Here is a 17252-nt window from a genome sequence, read left to right as displayed (position 1 = left end):
AAAGCCTTATGAGTCAAAGAGATCTCATTTATAATTTAAATCTTGTTGACAATTGTTAAAATCTAAGTTTTAGAGCACATGCTTAAATAGGATTATGGATGTTTAAGATCTGATAAAACATAGAAACTGGTTTCTCTGGGGTGGCAAAGAGAAAACCATTTACATTCTCTTTTTTAACAGCAGATCAATTAATACATAATAGTTAACATTTACTTGAGTGGATCACCAATATAGATTTGTCATGACAGAGGGCTTTAGTCTTCCTTCCTTAAATACTATGCCTCATTTGGACAGAAACATTTTACAGGAAAAGATTTTATTAGTCTTTTTTTCCTTCTTGTGAATAAATCCATCAAAACTGATCAAATTGGTCAATTGGTGAAACTGGTCAAATTTTCAACATATTTTGTTAGGGTGCGGAGTTGACCACCCCTCAATTAGACAGAGAACACTCTTGATAATGCAAGTCACACAGTGAGGTTTATTTCCAGCTAGCTGGGGTCCAAGTATCTGCCCGGCACAGTGGGTTTCAACAAGGACCCCGAGCACTCAAAGCCAAGGGTTTATATAGCATTTTCAAGGCACTTCTTCATAGCTACATACATATCTTGCACCCCACTTTGACAGTTTAACTTTGTTTAACCTTTTGCCACCCTGGCATCACCCTGGCGCCATCCTGGCAGTTAAGTGAGATTTAGGTTTAGAAGAAATTTAACTTTATTTACATTTCCTTCTGCCTCAGCCTCCCTCAGTTTTATGGTGGGGAAGGCAACCTTAGGCCTTGAGGAACTGACCCCTTTGTCTCTGGAAATTGGGTCATTGAAGAGATACCCCTTTTTGTTGTAAATCACCGGGACATTTGCAAACCAAGGGAGACTCCTGTCTTGCAGGATTGTGATCTCTGCAAGTTAACTATTTGTTTTTCTTTAACATTTGGTCCCTGTGGTCGCCTAACTGCCCTGGTGGTATATGATTAAGTTTTTTCCTAGGTTTTAGCTACTTTCTCTTATCTCAAGTTATGTGTGCATGTGGGCTGGTTAGGGACGCTCAGTAAAATGGCTTCCCAGCCTTCAGGATGGCCATTCTTATGCTTACAGTGCAAGGTGCCAGCTTTTGCTTTGCCAAGATGGCTGTACTTATGTCAGGGCTAGATTCAAGGTGGGTACAGCCTTGTTTTTCTTGGCCTCCACACCTGGAGCTGGTTTCCGAGACTTGTTTTTAAGTCCCTTGGGGGAAGGGGAGCAGGGACAGTTTAAGGGTTAAACAACAAAGTTTTTGTTTAATGTCAGTGGAAGCCTCTGGCTGAAATAAAAATAGAAAATAGGTCCTTACAATTTCATTGTTTCCTTTTAAACCTATAAACCAAGGCAAATAAAAATCACTTTCCCCAAGCCTTCTACAACTTATTATATACCCTCAAGTTTAGTTTTTATTATCTTCTTTCATGTTCTGGTGCAACCAGACATTTTTACTTTAAGACAAAACTATCTACTCTCTTAGGCCCTCTTTTTTTGTGTGCGTACAGTTCTTTTTAAAAACTTACTATCAGTCAACTGCCTATCCTCTTATTTTTCAGACAACATTAAAGCTTTTAATAAAAACTTCATAACGTTTTTCTTTTGGTAGTCTGTCCTGACCATACCTAAAAATTTTTTTCTGAAGATTTCCCTTCACAAACCTTTTACAACTTTCTTTTGTATCCAGGTTTCGTCCTAAGCCATTTACTTTCAAACAACCATCACATTTAGGACAAAATTACCTTTTTCTTTAACAATATGTATTCCCATTCCTTATTTTTCTTATGTATCTCCTACTTTTTTACATATAGGGTTATTTCCCTTACTTCCATCAGTCTTAGTTACAGTTAGCAGAATTTTCTATTCTTAGAAAAACTTCAGTCTCTAGTGATAGTTAAGTATTAACAAATTGTGAACAGTTACAACAGAATTGCAGTAAGAAGTCAAAAGCATAAACCTACATCAAGTACTCAATGCTTTAGCATTTTATCTCATTTGGTTAAGACTTAGATGTCCATAATTTAATTGCATTTATCATCCAACCAAAACTTTAAAGTTTCAGTTTACCAAAGACTTTGAAATTTACTTTAACAATTACCCATTAAAACTTTGAGACAGACAATTAACCATCAATTAGTTATTTCTTTGCTAACAGATTTTAACAAATAGCATGAGCTTATTTGACCTTCAGTAAACTTTAAAGTTTCACATTTACTGCTCCAACTTTAAAGACATGTCTATCTTAAACCAACAAACTTAGTTCAAATACTGATTTATGTTTCACCTGGACCCACTCCACTTTTGATGTTTACCTGAGACATGGGTGGGAAGATCTGGAGTAGGGGGTGTTAGGTCCAGGGGCTGCTCTTCTTGTTCCTTGACTATGAAGAGGGAAGGAGCCATGGTGCAGGAAGCACCGAGGATGATCTAGAGGCCAGTTATCCAGGCTGCACTCAAGTCAGAGCAGAAACAGAAGGGGGAGTGCTGCCAGAAGGCAGAGCAAGGATTCCCAGTTTTAGAGAGTTTTCCTGGGTAAACCTTGTCACCCAGCTGGGTGGTTTTACCTTGAAAATCTTTGAAATGCTGGAGAACAAGACTTAGGGGTGTCATAGGTCCCTTACTCTCCGCTTGCCCCATTTCTTTAAACACAACAAACAACAAAAAGACAAGACAAAGACAACCACAGACCAGACCCATCAGCCCTTCCTCAACCAGATATCAAGTCTAAGGGTATGCAAGACATAATCCCAACTCAAAAATACAACCTGCCACTGGTGGGGATTTTCTCGGTCCCCTGACCACCTAGGGGGACTCGAACCCCCTGGCAAGTCCTCTGACCACCTAGGGGGATTCAAACCCCCTAGCAATCTCCCAGTGGAGGGATGTGGTGCCCCCACATCCACTCCAGCCCTGGGGAGCAATGCTGCATCCAGATTCTCCCCAGTAGGCTATACCTTGGAGCTCTGCAACCAGACAGACAGACAAGATCCTGCAGGATAAACTCTCGAGATCTTACCTTTGGAGGCTTTTCCCAGAAATTCTGATGCTGACTCAGTTCTCATCGTTAGATTCCGGACGAGCCCCCAGAATGTTAGGGTCCATTATCAAAGGAACGAGACTGAGACAAAGTGAAAGTTATGCAAAGCCTTATTCTATATCAACCATTAGAAGTCAGACTCACTAGCCACGGGAATGAGACTGAGAAAAAGTGAAAGTTATGTAGAGCTTTATTCTATGCCAAGCATTAGAAGTCAGACTGACCGACCAGGGCTGCCTCCGAAGAGAGCAACCCCCTCCCGATCTCACAGGCTGGTTTTATAGGGCATAACCGCAGACCCAAGGTATGTGGCTTCTATTGTTAAGGCGTTTACTCCCGGAGTTGATACCCAGAACCATACCAGGAACTACTGGGGTGTTTATTCCCGGAATGAATTCCGTGGATGTAAACAACAATATGGCTACCTAGGCAATATGGAGTTGCTCTGGCTAAGCAGGCCCTAATAGTTAAACAGGTTTTAACATCAAATTGGCCCTAACAACATATACAGGAATTATAAGGATAAGCACCAATTGAAAATGGTGTGTACTGGGGAAGGGAATGTTACTGGCGGCTCTGGCTTTATTTGTGTTGTATTTCTTGTGGATGGTTACACTTTTTTCTAAGATATCACATGAGGAAAAAGAAAAAAAAAGAGCTTCATAAATTGCAAACTATGCAAACATAAGTTGTTATCAAAGTACAAAGATGAATCATGTGAACTCTGCAATGAGGCAGATTCTGGGCTTCCCCACTTCTTATGTAAATTTTGCCAAGCTCTGTATCTTCTCCCGCCTTTGTTTCCTCATCTATAAAATGAAAATTAGTAATATTACCTATCTAGTAGGACAATTGAGATAATAATAAACAAGGCATAATTCATATGAGTACCTTAGCCTAGTTTCAGCATTGAAAAACAGTAGCTATTAAAACAACATCCACAGCTGAGACAGACATGCATTTCTGTGACATTTAAAGCAAGAGGCCACATTCTGCCATGCTCTGGTGAGGGAGGAATGTTTTTAGAGTTGGATGACAACTCCTGCATTTTCTTGGTGGATGAAAGTGAAAATAACATGGTGTATGGGATATACTTCAGATCATATAGGAGAATTCAGATCTATGGGCATCCTGTGTTTTTATTTGCTAAATCTGGTGATCCTGGATTTGAGGAATGGCACTCCAAGCAGAGAACTCGTTTGTGCAAAGGCAAGGAAGCATGAAAGAAAAAGGTATCTTCAAGAAGTATCAGTTCAGTATGGCTGACCATAACGTGAGTGTGGGAGAAACAGGTGTGCATATGTATTTTGTGTGGGGGTGCCGTGTGGGGAGAAGTATGAAATAAAGCTGAATAAATAGAGTCTAGGTCTTTTAAACATTGCATCTTATCCCAAGAAATTAGTACTTTAACCTGTTGGCACTGGAGGAATACTGAGAGATTCAAGCAGGCAGGGAAGTACCATAAGCAGACTGTGTTTTAAACTATCACCCTGGAGGCAGAATGGGGTGAAGGTAAGGGATGAGGTAGGTGGACCAGCAGCGGTGTGTAGATAAGAGAGAATGAAGGCTTAACCGAAACAGCTGGAGATGAGGAGTGCCCAGAGTCAGGCCCTGACTTGGTAAGTCAGGAGCAGACTTGGCTAACCAGGGGACCCTTTGGATATGGTGGTGTGGAGGGAGATGCAGGCACTGATTCTGAGGTTAGTGCCTTGCATTCAGGTGAGCAGTGATGTTATCGATGTGAAGCACAGGTTTGGTAAGAGAGGGAAAGTACATTCAGTTTTGAGCATTCCGAGGTGCAGAGGTGGGAAACTGGAGTGCAGGAGAAAGGTGGGGTTCAGGTGTGGGAACCATCATGGTCCAAAGGAGGCTGCAGCTATGTGGTGGGGGGAACTTGAGAATCTTTCTGGGAGAGAGAAGACTGGGGTGAAGTTTGAGGAAGCGGAGGGAGAACTGGGGGAGACAAAGTAGCACAGAAGCTAAGGAAGGAGTGAGGTTTACAAAAAGAATGTCAGCTGAGATTAGCTGAGTGGTCAGGCTGAAGAGAGGCCACTGGCCAGTTAGGGTGCCAGTGACCTTACAGAGAGCACTGGAAGGAAGAAACCAGAAGGAAAGGTAAATGCAAAATGATTGAAGCCCAATAATTATGCTCTTCCAAATAGAGAAAGGAACCCAAAAGATAGACATTGGGGCAGATTAACAGTGTGGTTGTTCACGACACATCAAACTTGCAATTGTCTTCAATTTGTTTTAAGTTGTGTTCTGGTATGAGATGCTGACCTGTGTTTAGCCAGTTCTCCCACTAACCCCCTTTTGGTTGCAAAATCAATCTTTCTTTCCCATTTGCCCCTGTTCTCTTGAAAAAAAATTATGAGTTTTTATTAATAATTTATTTTATACCCTAAACCAGAAATATGACGTTTCTTAGTTTTGCTGTGAAAATTCCCAGTCCTTAATAAGCTGTTGAATTTTTCATGAGATGGTGCATTGGGAAACCTCTTCAGAAATATAATTCTTGAATGATAAACACAAAATATAGATAATAAAACATAACTGCGGAGGCAATTTTACCTCTCCTGTATGACAAAATAAATCCCTAGAGCATGACATGATTTCACTAAAAAAAAAAAAAAAAAGTCTCCCCACTCTGGTTCATTTTTGTATCTCACATCCCATCATAGTGACTTGTACTCAATAAGTATTTGTCAATGAATTAATGACATCACCCATCTGGTTTTAATCACATTAGTTTGGATTTTAAATGAATATGCTTAAATCTCACTTTGTTTCTTAAATGACTATGTTTAGAACTCCAGCAATAGGTTTTTTTTTTTGTATCCTCCAGGTCAGGATTTATAAACTATATCTCTTTGCAGCTCAGGTTTGGACTTTAGTAGGTTCAGCAATGGTTCTTGAATTGTAGAGGAAATCACATTAGCCATTAAACAGTAGTGCCTGTATGTGTATTTATAGCTAGTACTACCTGAAAACTTCCTGCAGGTTTTTTTGTGGAACTGCTCTATCAGAATAAAGATGCTCCCTTTTGGTTGTAGATTGCCAAAGTAATGAATCCTTGCTAAATTTTGTATGATCTTTCTATAGATGATTATATATTTTTTCCTTTAATTTGTTAATGTGGTAAATGCCATTAATTATTCATTAATACTAAGCTAATCTGTATTTACAGAATAAAACTAACTTGGTTGTGAGATTTTTTTTTTTTTCCTTTGGTGGGGGATGAGTTTCATTTCTTTGTGGGGCTGGATTCAGTTTGCTAATATTTTTAAAATTTATACCAACTTCATGAGGAATAGTTTACATAATATACTGTCATTTTAAGTATATAGTCTGAGGACTTTTGATTGATAAATATATCTGTGTAACCAATACCACAATTAAGGTCTAAAACATTTCCATTACCTCCCCAAAAGTTTCCTTGTTTTCTTCCCAGTCAGTGTTCTCCATCCCTGGGTCTGGGAATCCAGTGGTCTGTTTTCTGTCATTATAAGTGATATTTTTCTTTTCTAGATTCATATACATGAAGTCAGGTAGAATCTATTCTTTTGAGATCCAGCCATATTGTATGTATCAGAAATTTGTTTCTTTCTATTGATGAGTAGTATGCCATTTTAAAGATTAACCACAATTTGTTTATACATTGAAGGAGATCAGAACATGCCACCTCAAAATATGCTACTTTGGCATGAGAATTATTTTGATGCATTGAGAAATAGCAACTGGGAAATAGCAGGTACAGAAAGAAATTTTACCTCCCTACCCCCAACTGCCTAAAAGAAGGGTATGAATTTCCCTTTGCGAAGATGTTCCCCCTGTCCTCTCCTGTACCAAGAGAGGAACAACAAACCTTATCACTGAAGACTGAAAACACCAACATGCATCTGCATAACAAATGGTAATAAAATAATCTTTATCTTCTATTCTGTGCCCCCTCGAGTTTACCTTCCTGCAATTTATCACCCCTAGAAATTCAACACCCTTTCCCCTTGTCTTGCCACTTCTCTGCAATTTATCACCTTTGTTAAGATGGTATATAAACCTCACATTCCACCACCCTTTGACTTACATATCATTCAGTTCTCCTTGTTTATATATGTTATGCATGTAAATAATCTGTTTCCCCCGCTCCTGTTAATCTGACTTTTTTGAGTTTAATTTGCAGGCCCCAGTCAGTGAATCTAAGAAGATAGAACAGAAGTGTGTTCCTTCCCCTACACCACTTATCTTATGACAGACACTTGGTTTGTTTTGGCGTTTAGCTATTAAAAATAAAGCTGCTATGAATATTTATGTACATATCTCTATGTGAATAAATCATTTATCTTGGGTAAATACCTAGGAATAGAGTTATAGGGTCATAGAGTGAGTATATGTCTAACTTTCTGAAAAACTGCCAAAATGTTTTCCAAATTAGTCGTGTCTTACATTCTCACCAACAGTGTTTGAGAGATCTAGTTACTCCACAGCCTCTCTAACACTTCATATTGCCAGTCTTTAGCGTAGCCATTAGGGGATATGCAGTGTTATCTCATTGTGTGTTTTTTTTTAAATTTGTCAGCAAGAGAACAAGAGAGTACACAAGCAGGGGAAGAAGCAGGCTTCCTGCTAAACAAGGAGCCCTGATAGATGTGGGACTCAATCCCAGGACCCTGGGATCACAACCTGAGCCAAAGGCAGATGATTAACTGACTGGGCCACCCAGGTGTCCCATCATTGTGGTTTTAATTTGTAGTGACATTGAGCATTTTTTCATTGGTTCTAATTGATCATTTGTGTACCTTCTTTTTTGAAGGCTCTGTTCAAATCTTTTGCCCACTTAAAAAATTGTGTTATTTTCTTATTATTGAGTTTTAAGGATTCTTTAGATATCCTGGATACAAGTCCTTTGTCATGTAAGTGTTTTGTGCATATTTTCTACATATGATTTATTTTCTTTCTTTCTTTCTTTTTTTTTTTTTTTTAAAGATTTTATTTATTTGACAGACAGAGATCACAAGTAGGCAGAGAGGCAGGCAGAGAGAGAGAGAAGGAAGCAGGCTCCCCGCTGAGCAGAGAGCCTGATGCAGGGCTCGATCCCAGGACCCTGGGACCATGACCTGAGCCAAAAGCAGAGGCTTTAACCCACTGAGCCACACAGGCACCCCTCTTTTCTTTCTTTCTTTCTTTCATTTTTTTTTTTTTTTAGATTTTATTTATTTATTTGACAGACAGATCACAAGTAGGCAGAGAGGCAGGCAGAGAGAGAAGAGAAAGCAGTCTCCCCACTGAGCAGAAAGCCCAATGCAGAGCTCCATCCCAGGACCCTGGGATCATGACCTGAGCCGAAGGCAGAGGCTTTAACACACTGAGCCACCCATGTGCCCCCTCTTTTCTTTCTTTTAATGATGTCCTCTGAAGAACATAAGTTTTAAATTTTCATTGCCAAATTTGTTATTTTTAAAAGTAGTTTGTGGCTTTTTTCTTCTCCCAGAAGTGTTCTCCAACGTTTTTTGAAAGTTTTATTTTAGGTATAGGTCTGGGATTTATTTCAAAATTAAAGGTGCGAAGTGGACATTTTGTGGCTTGCACATGTGAAGTGTCGTGTACTTTGTGTACATATCATCAGGAGACACTGGGAGATGGCATCCTGATCTCTTGGATGAACAGTGACACTCCTTACTTGTGACCAAGAAGAATCCATGCCCTCCTACAATACCATATGAATGTCCAGTTCCCATCACCCCTTCTCCTAATGCTTTTAGCCTTCATCAGTCAAAAATCCATTCATTCACCTGTGAAAAGACAGAGCAATAATTTCATTAAGAATTGAGAAATAAAGAGTTCTAATTCTATTATTCTTTCTATACTTGTTAGTATTCTTCTATATAGTAGAGCCATTTGGTTCTCTTGAAATACATATTACACTAGAAGGACAGTATTTTATTTTCTTGCCTTTAATTTTTTCCCTTTACTAATTTTCAAAGTAAGAACCTGGTTTAATAGTTTCTTTTGGATGGTGACAAATGAGTTCCCCCTCTCCTCCCGCTATGTATTTTTTTCAATATAATGGAAATTTTCATTTTTATATATTCAATGTTTGTCATTCAACTATAATCATTATTTTTCCTGATGCTTATATTATCACTAGTAGGCCACTTAGATCTCCTTCTACTGAGTTCTGGGTCCTTTTGTTATGAATCCAAGAATCCTTGAAAGTTCCCTTGTTTTTAAGCACTATCAAAATGTTCCAGGTGCCCCTTTGTATTCTTCCTGTCTTACCTCTAGAATTAGCTGTTTTTCCAGGGAACCCTGGTTTCTTTTTGTGGGAATGATACTAGAGACCAAGATCAGGGTGTAAGTAGTTTTTATTTTCTTGCCAATATAGGATGCATTTTTTAAAAATTTAAAATATTTCATATATTTATTTTGTAGAAGTGTTATGGTGAGTACCATATTGCCAGAAATGAAAATTTTGTTACTGAATATCCAGTGTCAAGCATTTTACTACACAATTAAGTAACTTAATTCTCACATCAGTGAAATATGGTAGGGCTCTTATTATCGTCCCCATTGTAATGATTACAAAAGTGAGATTGAGACACTAAACTTGCACTAGCTCACACAGCCAGCAATTGGTATTACAGCTTTGGAGTTGGGCAGTTGAACTCTGGAACAGGAGCTCCTTACCACTATGCTATGCTATGCTATGATGTTGTTATGCTATGCTGTGATGTTGTTATGCTATGCTATGATGCTGTTCAGCTGCTCAGAAGCATTACTCAGATACTTGGCAGGAAGTAACTTACATGGCATCAATGGCCTTGTAGGGACTTTTTTTTGAGGAGCAGAGCTTATGAAGTATGCAGAAACAGGGTTAGAAGAAACAGATAGAAATCTGTTTTTGTAGAAACAAAAAGTAGTCCAGTATTTTATATTGTCAACAGAGTTAACCCTTCAGGGTGCGAAACTCCAATTAGCCCATCTCTGGCCACCCTCAAAATTGACTTCACTTGACTTTTGCAATGAAAATATCTTCTACAATTAAAAAGTGATACATACAAAAGATTAGATGCAATATCACTATTCATTATCAAGCATAATAATAAATGAATACTGCGTATCTACTACTCAATCCAAGAACTAGAATATTACCAAAAACTTGTATCTAACTTTTCCTATCACTGTCTCCTACATCTCACACCCAGGCCCAAGTTTTCAAGTGAAAATATGGTTTTAGCTCTAATCTATGTCTGCTTAAGTACTATGTTGTTTATCTTTATTTTTTTCTTTGAGTACCATACAAATTATATGTAGTCTCTGTCACTTGCCTTTTCCTCAACATTTTTAAAAAATTATTTTATTTATTTATTTGACAGAGATCACAAGTAGGCAGAGAGGCAGGCAGAGAGAGAGGGGGAAGCAGGCTCCCTGCTGAGCAGGGAGCCCCATGTGGGTCTTGATCCCAGCACGCTGGGATCATGACCTGAGCTAAAGGCAGAGGCTTTAACTTACTGAGCCACTCAGGTGCCCCTTCCTCAACATTCAAAAAAAAAAAATTATTTATTTATTTATTTGACAGAAAGAGAAAGCATGAGTGGTGGAGAGAGGGAGAAGTGGGCTCCCCACTGAGCAGGGAGCCCCATGTGGGTGTGGATCCCAGGACCCGGGGATCATGACCAGAACTGAAGGCAGATACCTAATGGACTGAGCCACCCATGCTCCCCTCAACAATGTATCTTGTATTTATTTATGTTAGGTACAGCAGAAGTTAGTTTTCTCTGCAGTCATGTTGCTTTGTGTGGGTACACCACAGTTCATTCAACTATTTTCCTGTTGGTTGCCCCTTGAGTTGTTAGATGTTGTCAGTGGTCTTACATGTATCTCCCATACACAAGTGACAAATGTAGACATTTCTTTGGGATATACAATCAGAAATGGGATTATGGAGTCAGGAGGTATGTGAATGTTCAACTTGGCCAGAAAATGGTAAACAATTTTCCGAAGTGATTGTGCCAGTTTATACTCTACCAGCCATTGATTCACATGATCTCTAACAGGTGTCAAACTTTTAAATTTTGCCAAACTCATGGGTATAAAATTGTATCCTGTAATCCTGGTTTGCATTTCTTTAAATCTTAATGAAGTTATCATTTTTCATATTTTTATGGGCTGTATATGTTTCTTCTGTAAAATGCCTATTCTTTGCAATTTATTTGTTCCTTTACCTCTTCTTTTCAAAAAAGATTTTTAAAAAAGATTTTATTTATTTATTCGAGAGGGAGTGAGAGAGAGCATGAGAAGGGAGAAGGTCAGAGGGAGAAGCAGACTCCCCATGGAGCTGGGAGCCCGACGTGGTACTCGATCCCGGGACTCCAGGATCACGACCTGAGCCGAAGGCAGTGCCCAACCAGCCACCCAGGCACCCCAAAAAAGATTCTATTTGGGAGAGAGAGAGAGAGAGCGAGTGTGTGTGCACACATGAGCAAATATGAGTAGGTGGAGGGGCAAAGGAAGGGGAGAGAGAATCTGAAGCAGACGCCATGCTGAGTGCAGAGCACAACATGGGGCTCACACTTCCCACCAGAAAGATCATGAGCCTGAGCCAAAACTGAGAGTCTGATACTTAAACAACTGAGCCACCCAGACACTCTTGTTTGTTCCTTTACTTCTTCTAATGGATGCATAATCCTCTCCCTACGGCTGAAATATAATTTAATCAATCTTAATATTTTTCCAATATTTTGCAATTATAAATTAAACTGACCTGATAATCCTTTGTATATATCCAAAATCATTTCTTTCAACTCTTAAGAGTAGGCTGAGGGGGCAGATACGTTCATTTTGGAAAAATTTTAGTGCACACTGAAAAATCACCTCCTGAAATGACGCCTGTCTAAATGGAGGGGCTTCCCCCCCTCCTCAAACCTGTGGAAAATCTAAGCAGTTTTATGGCCTTTGACAAAGTTGCTGTCTCAAAGGAAATGCTCAAAGATCTAGGGAGGTCCTGAGAGTTGCTGGAAGGAGATGAGACCATGCTCTGGAAAGCTCTTCTGATGAAGGGGGAAGCATGTATGAGTTTGAGTGAGAGTGTGGGTGTGTCAATCAAGGCCAGAGAAGCAGAACCACCAGCAGATATATACAAGGGGATTTGGCCTTGTGCAGTCATGGGGAGCTGGTTAAATGATCATTGCTGTAAGGCTGTGATCTCAGTGTCCATCTGATGCTGGAGCTTGAAGTCCACGGGGTAGTCAGGAATGAAAGATGGATGGAAAGTTGCAGAGAGCAAGGGCAGGCTGGACCCCGTAAGCAAGAGCTAGAGCCCACAGGACAGGGTTGAAAACTGTGGGTTCCTGTTGTCTCTGACCTTGATGATGTGGGTATTTCATGGGAGCCCAGAGTTTTTGTCAAGGACCTAAACACACACACCTGGCCCAGGACTCAGAGGCACTGGAGGAGGGAAGGGGAAGGCGGAGGAGTTGCAGGTTCAGCTGCGGCTACCCACCAGCAGGCTGAGTCAGCAGCTTAGCACCCCATGTGTGAAAGCAGGCGTGGATTTGCAGCTGCGGGCACGCAGCAGCGTCAAAGTTACTCCATATTATCTTAGACCTTGCCACGGCCCTGTGAAGCAGGAAGTGTAATCTTTTCTCATTTATCGGTGAGTAAAATGACATTCTGGAGGGAAAGTGGCTTGCTCAAATCACTTATCCCAGGAGCTGGAATTGAGTCTGTTCTGGGCCAGCCCGTCTTTCATTTCTATGACCAAGTACTCCAGGACAAGTTTGGAATTCTAACTCAAAACTGTAGTTTCTCCACGGTGTGATTACTTACAGTGGCCCTTGCTATATTAAGACTGATGAATTTAGTACAACTTAAAGGTGACAATAGTCTTGGAATAGGAATTTAAACTTCTTTCATGGCTGATTTTGGTGATGTCAGTAATTTAATGTCACTGTATATGAAACTATTTAGCTTTTTTTTTAGAAAATAAAGGGAGATGGGGCGCCTGGGTGGCTCAATGGGTTAAAGCCTCTGCCTTCAGCCAGGGGCGTGATCCCACCGTCCTGGGATCGAGCCCCACATCAGGGTCTCTGCTCAGCAGGGAGCCTGCTTCCTCTTCTCTCTCTGCCTGTCTCTCTGCCTGTCAAATAAATAAAATCTATAAAGAAAAATAAAGGGAGAATGTTAAGGTATATTTCTTTGATTTCTGATTCTAGTTGATCAGAAATTTAGTGAAAATGAGAATGTCTGGCTTATAATTTCTGCTTTTGAGAAATGAATGTGGGGATGCTGAAAAGAGTGTTTTAAAATATAAGGTCAGTCCTAGTGTTTTTCTTTTTTAAAATATTTTATTTATTTGAGAGAGAGCACAAGCAGGGGAAGGGACAGTGGGAGAGGGAGAAGCAGATTCCCTCTTAGCAAGGAGCCCAATGCAGGGCTCCATCCTAGGACCCTGGGATCAAGACCTGAACCAGAGGCATGCACTCAACTGACTGAGCCACCCAGGTGTTCCAGTCCTAGTGTTTTTCAGCTTGTAAAGGGTATGATAAGAGATGGAAAAGAACTGTTGTAAATTATATCATCTGGAAGCAGATGAGGAGACTCAGTTTGACTAAGCATCACCTGTAAAAGGAAGGAGCTGGGAAGCAGAGGGAAAGGACCCATTGAGATGCAGGACTGGCAAAGTGTTGGCCAATACAGTGGGGCTCTTTGGAGCCCTTGTCCATCAGAGTGTCTATGCTGTGTCAGACCACAGAGCTGGGTCTCTATACCCCTGCCTTGCTTAGCAACTGAAGGCAGGCTACTTGGAGAATGGTGTGATCCAGGGGACATGGCTCTGGACAGCTGACTCTGATCTCCAAGGGGCTGGAAGCCGTCTATTGACCTCCTGCCCTGCAGCTGGACTGAAGTTTCTCTTTGAAGGGGACTCTGGGTCGTGTGACTTTCTGACGACCACAGGAACTGTGACAGACTAACAGACTTGAGGAATATCAGCCAAATGTGGAGGATTCCTGATTCCAGCAAGCAACCACAAGACACGTTTGAGACAACTGGAACTGGTATTGTTGTGTTAGAAAATATACTTATCTGTTGGTGATAGATCTTGAAGTATTTGTAGTGGCATAATTAGAGGTCGAGGAAAACAGACAAAAGCAGAAGGGTGACAGAACAAACAAGAATGCTAAATGGTTGATAACCATTACATCTAGAGATGGGCTCACGCAGGTTCTTTAAAGCATTCTCTCTGTATATGTATTTGTAATTTTAAACATGATAACAAGTTTTTAAAAAATCCCACCAAAGATTTTCTCTTTGGAAATTGGTTTATATTACCTTCTTTAATCCTCACAACCACCCGTTCTAGTCTAGATTTTCTAGAAGAGGATTCCCATTTTGCAGATTGGGATAGTAAGACTCAGAAATGTAGCACACATCCAAGTGTTGGAGTTGGGATTCTGTCAGGTGGTGTCTGGTTCCTTAGACCCTTGTAGTGGGCCACTGGAGTTCAGAGCTGGTCACTTCTCAGGCTCCTGGGACATCTGGCGGCAATGTGGGCCAATCTGGGATAGCAGATTCTCTCTTCTGGAAAATGCAAGAAGGGCAGGTCTTCCTTTGGCTACATGTACAAGCCCAGACCTTCCAAGTCCTGGCATCACCCTCGCTCAACATGAGACTCCTGTCTTATTTCCTGAGACTAAAAAAAAATTAGAAGGCAAAGATACCGCGTCTTAATTAGAAGCTGTAAGGTTTCCCTCTTCCTTGGGGGATTTTTCTGATTTTATTTATCTGCCCATCTTCAGGTCATTCCCTTTGTAATTTGTTGTCTTCCTGAAACCAATATACTTTGGTCTCCAAAAAAAAAATTGTGTAACAACTTTGGGAGAAGGTCACAGGAGACTTTGTTGTGAGAGCGCAGCGAATTCTTAAGGACAGAGCCTAAAAACTGTGTGTTGTGGGGAGAGAGGAGGAGTTGATCCTTATCCCTCTGTCAGGCTGCAGGATATGCAAGAAGGGCAAAGGAAAGAGAAAAATCAGGGAGGACGAGTCCTTCTCAAGTTCCCATCAAACACCATTGTGAGCAGAAGGGAGGGAGGCTGTGCACCTGGACTGAATGTAACAACGTTCCTGCAGGTGGTATTAGCAGTGTTGTTCAGGATCTTTGGAAAGTCAGCAAGACCTTCCCTGAGTGGTAGAGCCGGCTGTCTGTCAGCCTGGAGCATTAAGCAGGGCTTAGAAGCAAGCTGCAGGAAATCTATGCTTACATATTTCTGTGTTTAGCCCAATCAGCTTTGATTTCTTCCCAAGATCTTGGTGTCCCATTAAAAGCTCTTTTTGCTGCTCATGGTGTTGGTTGGAGACAACTATTCAAGAATCCAGGGAGGAGAATGGCAGTGAGAGACACTGACTTTTAAAATGCTTTCAGGTGATCTTACTTTACTGCGTTGTGGAGGGGCTGGGAACCAGGCTTTGAAATGTACTTAAGTGGCTGTGTGCCTACACCGAGAGGGGAAATTTCCAGAACGATCTGGAAATGAGGTTTAGATAAGTGCAGGTTGTAAGTGCAGAAAATGTATCAGGATGTTTATATGAAAAGCTTTCCACACGGCATCCCTCCTCCACTATCACTTTGTCCCAGTAATTTTTATTCCTCCCATCTCGCTGACCAATTTCCTGCTTCCCAACATTCCTCCAAAAAGCTCCTTATCCATTTTTTGCCCAGTGAGAGAGCTAAACATCCATACAAGCATGGAAGTTCCCGGCAGGAAGTGCGGAAGCCCCACCTTGTGGATGTGGTTTCAGCTCCTCTGAGGACTTCAGCTCTCTGCTGGCCCCTGTGGGTGAAGGTGAGGTTCCTTCAAGGCGCTTTAGTGTCCAGACTCACTTGGGGGTGCCAGACTCCTTGAGCAGAGGAGAGACTAAAGTTGTTTAAAGTCACAAACCACATCCTTGGTTACTGACTTTCTTACTTTGATTTTTTTTAGTTCTGATTTTTTTTAGTTCTTACTGTCTTATTAAAAATACCTTCATCTCCCTACTAGATGAATTTAAAGCAAATCCCAGGTATTATGTATACTTTACATGTAAGTATATATATATAAATCTGTAAACAGATATGTAAGTATGTATTTCAGTATATATTTCTATAGGATAAGGACTCTTTATTTATTTTTTTTAAGGACTCTTTAAAAAGCAACCACAATGCCGTTATCACACCTAAACATGTAGTAGTAATTCCTTAATATTATCAAATATCCAGTCAAGTTTCAGTATTTATCATAAACTTCTAATTTTATACTTGATTTGAATCAGGATCTTTTGATAGGTCCGTATTTTGCAATTGGTCGGGGTACCTCTTAAATATTATTTTAATCTACAGGTTTCCCCTAACACTTTATTTTTCCTTGCACTGTATTTGTTGAAGAAAGTGAGTGATTTATCCCAGAGATTTCCTAGTAATCTGGATTTTGCTGATTGTTTCCCCTTGATGTTTAGCAGGTTCCTCTGTTCTCTGTAGTTCCATAAAGCTGGTAAGGATTTAAAATCTAAGGATTTAAGCATGAGTTTGAGGTTGAAGTGTTTCACAGGTGGTGGTGCTACACTTTATCAGGAGATGCAAAACACTTGCTCTTCTCACTTTGTGATGAAAGCAACCCTTAACAATCATTACCTCCATTTATTAGCTCATTATGTTGCTGAATGGTAATATTTTAATTCTGTCATTGCTTTTTTATTTTTGAAAGATTTTATTTTATTTGAGAGAGAGTGAGCAAGAGATTGCAAGAGAGTGAGAGCACAAGGGTGGGACTTTCTGCTGAGCAAAGAGCCCAATCTGGGGCTTGATCCCAGAACTCCAGGATCATTACCTGAGCCAAAGGCAGAGGTTTAAGTGACCGAGTCATCTAGTTGTCCTTCTATCATTGCTTCTTATGGCTTAGCTAGAATGATTTTCAAAAATTTTTAATTAATTTTTTTTTTTTTTTAAAGAGTTGGAGAGAGGGAACAGGGGAGAGATTTTAAGCAAGCTCCACACTCAGTATGGAGCATGACTAGCGGCTCAATCTCACAACCCTGAGATCATGACCTGAGCTGAAATCAAGTTGGATGCTTAACTGACTGAGCTACCCAGGTGCTAGAATGCCTTTTTTTTTTTTTTTTTAAAGATTTTTATTTATTTATTTATTTGACAGACAGATCACAAGTAG

Source organism: Mustela lutreola, chromosome 3, assembly GCF_030435805.1.
Source record: "Mustela lutreola isolate mMusLut2 chromosome 3, mMusLut2.pri, whole genome shotgun sequence".
NCBI classification, from domain to species: Eukaryota; Metazoa; Chordata; class Mammalia; order Carnivora; family Mustelidae; genus Mustela; species Mustela lutreola.
The sequence above is the reverse complement of the archived record's forward strand: the minus strand, read 5'-3'. Positions refer to the sequence as shown.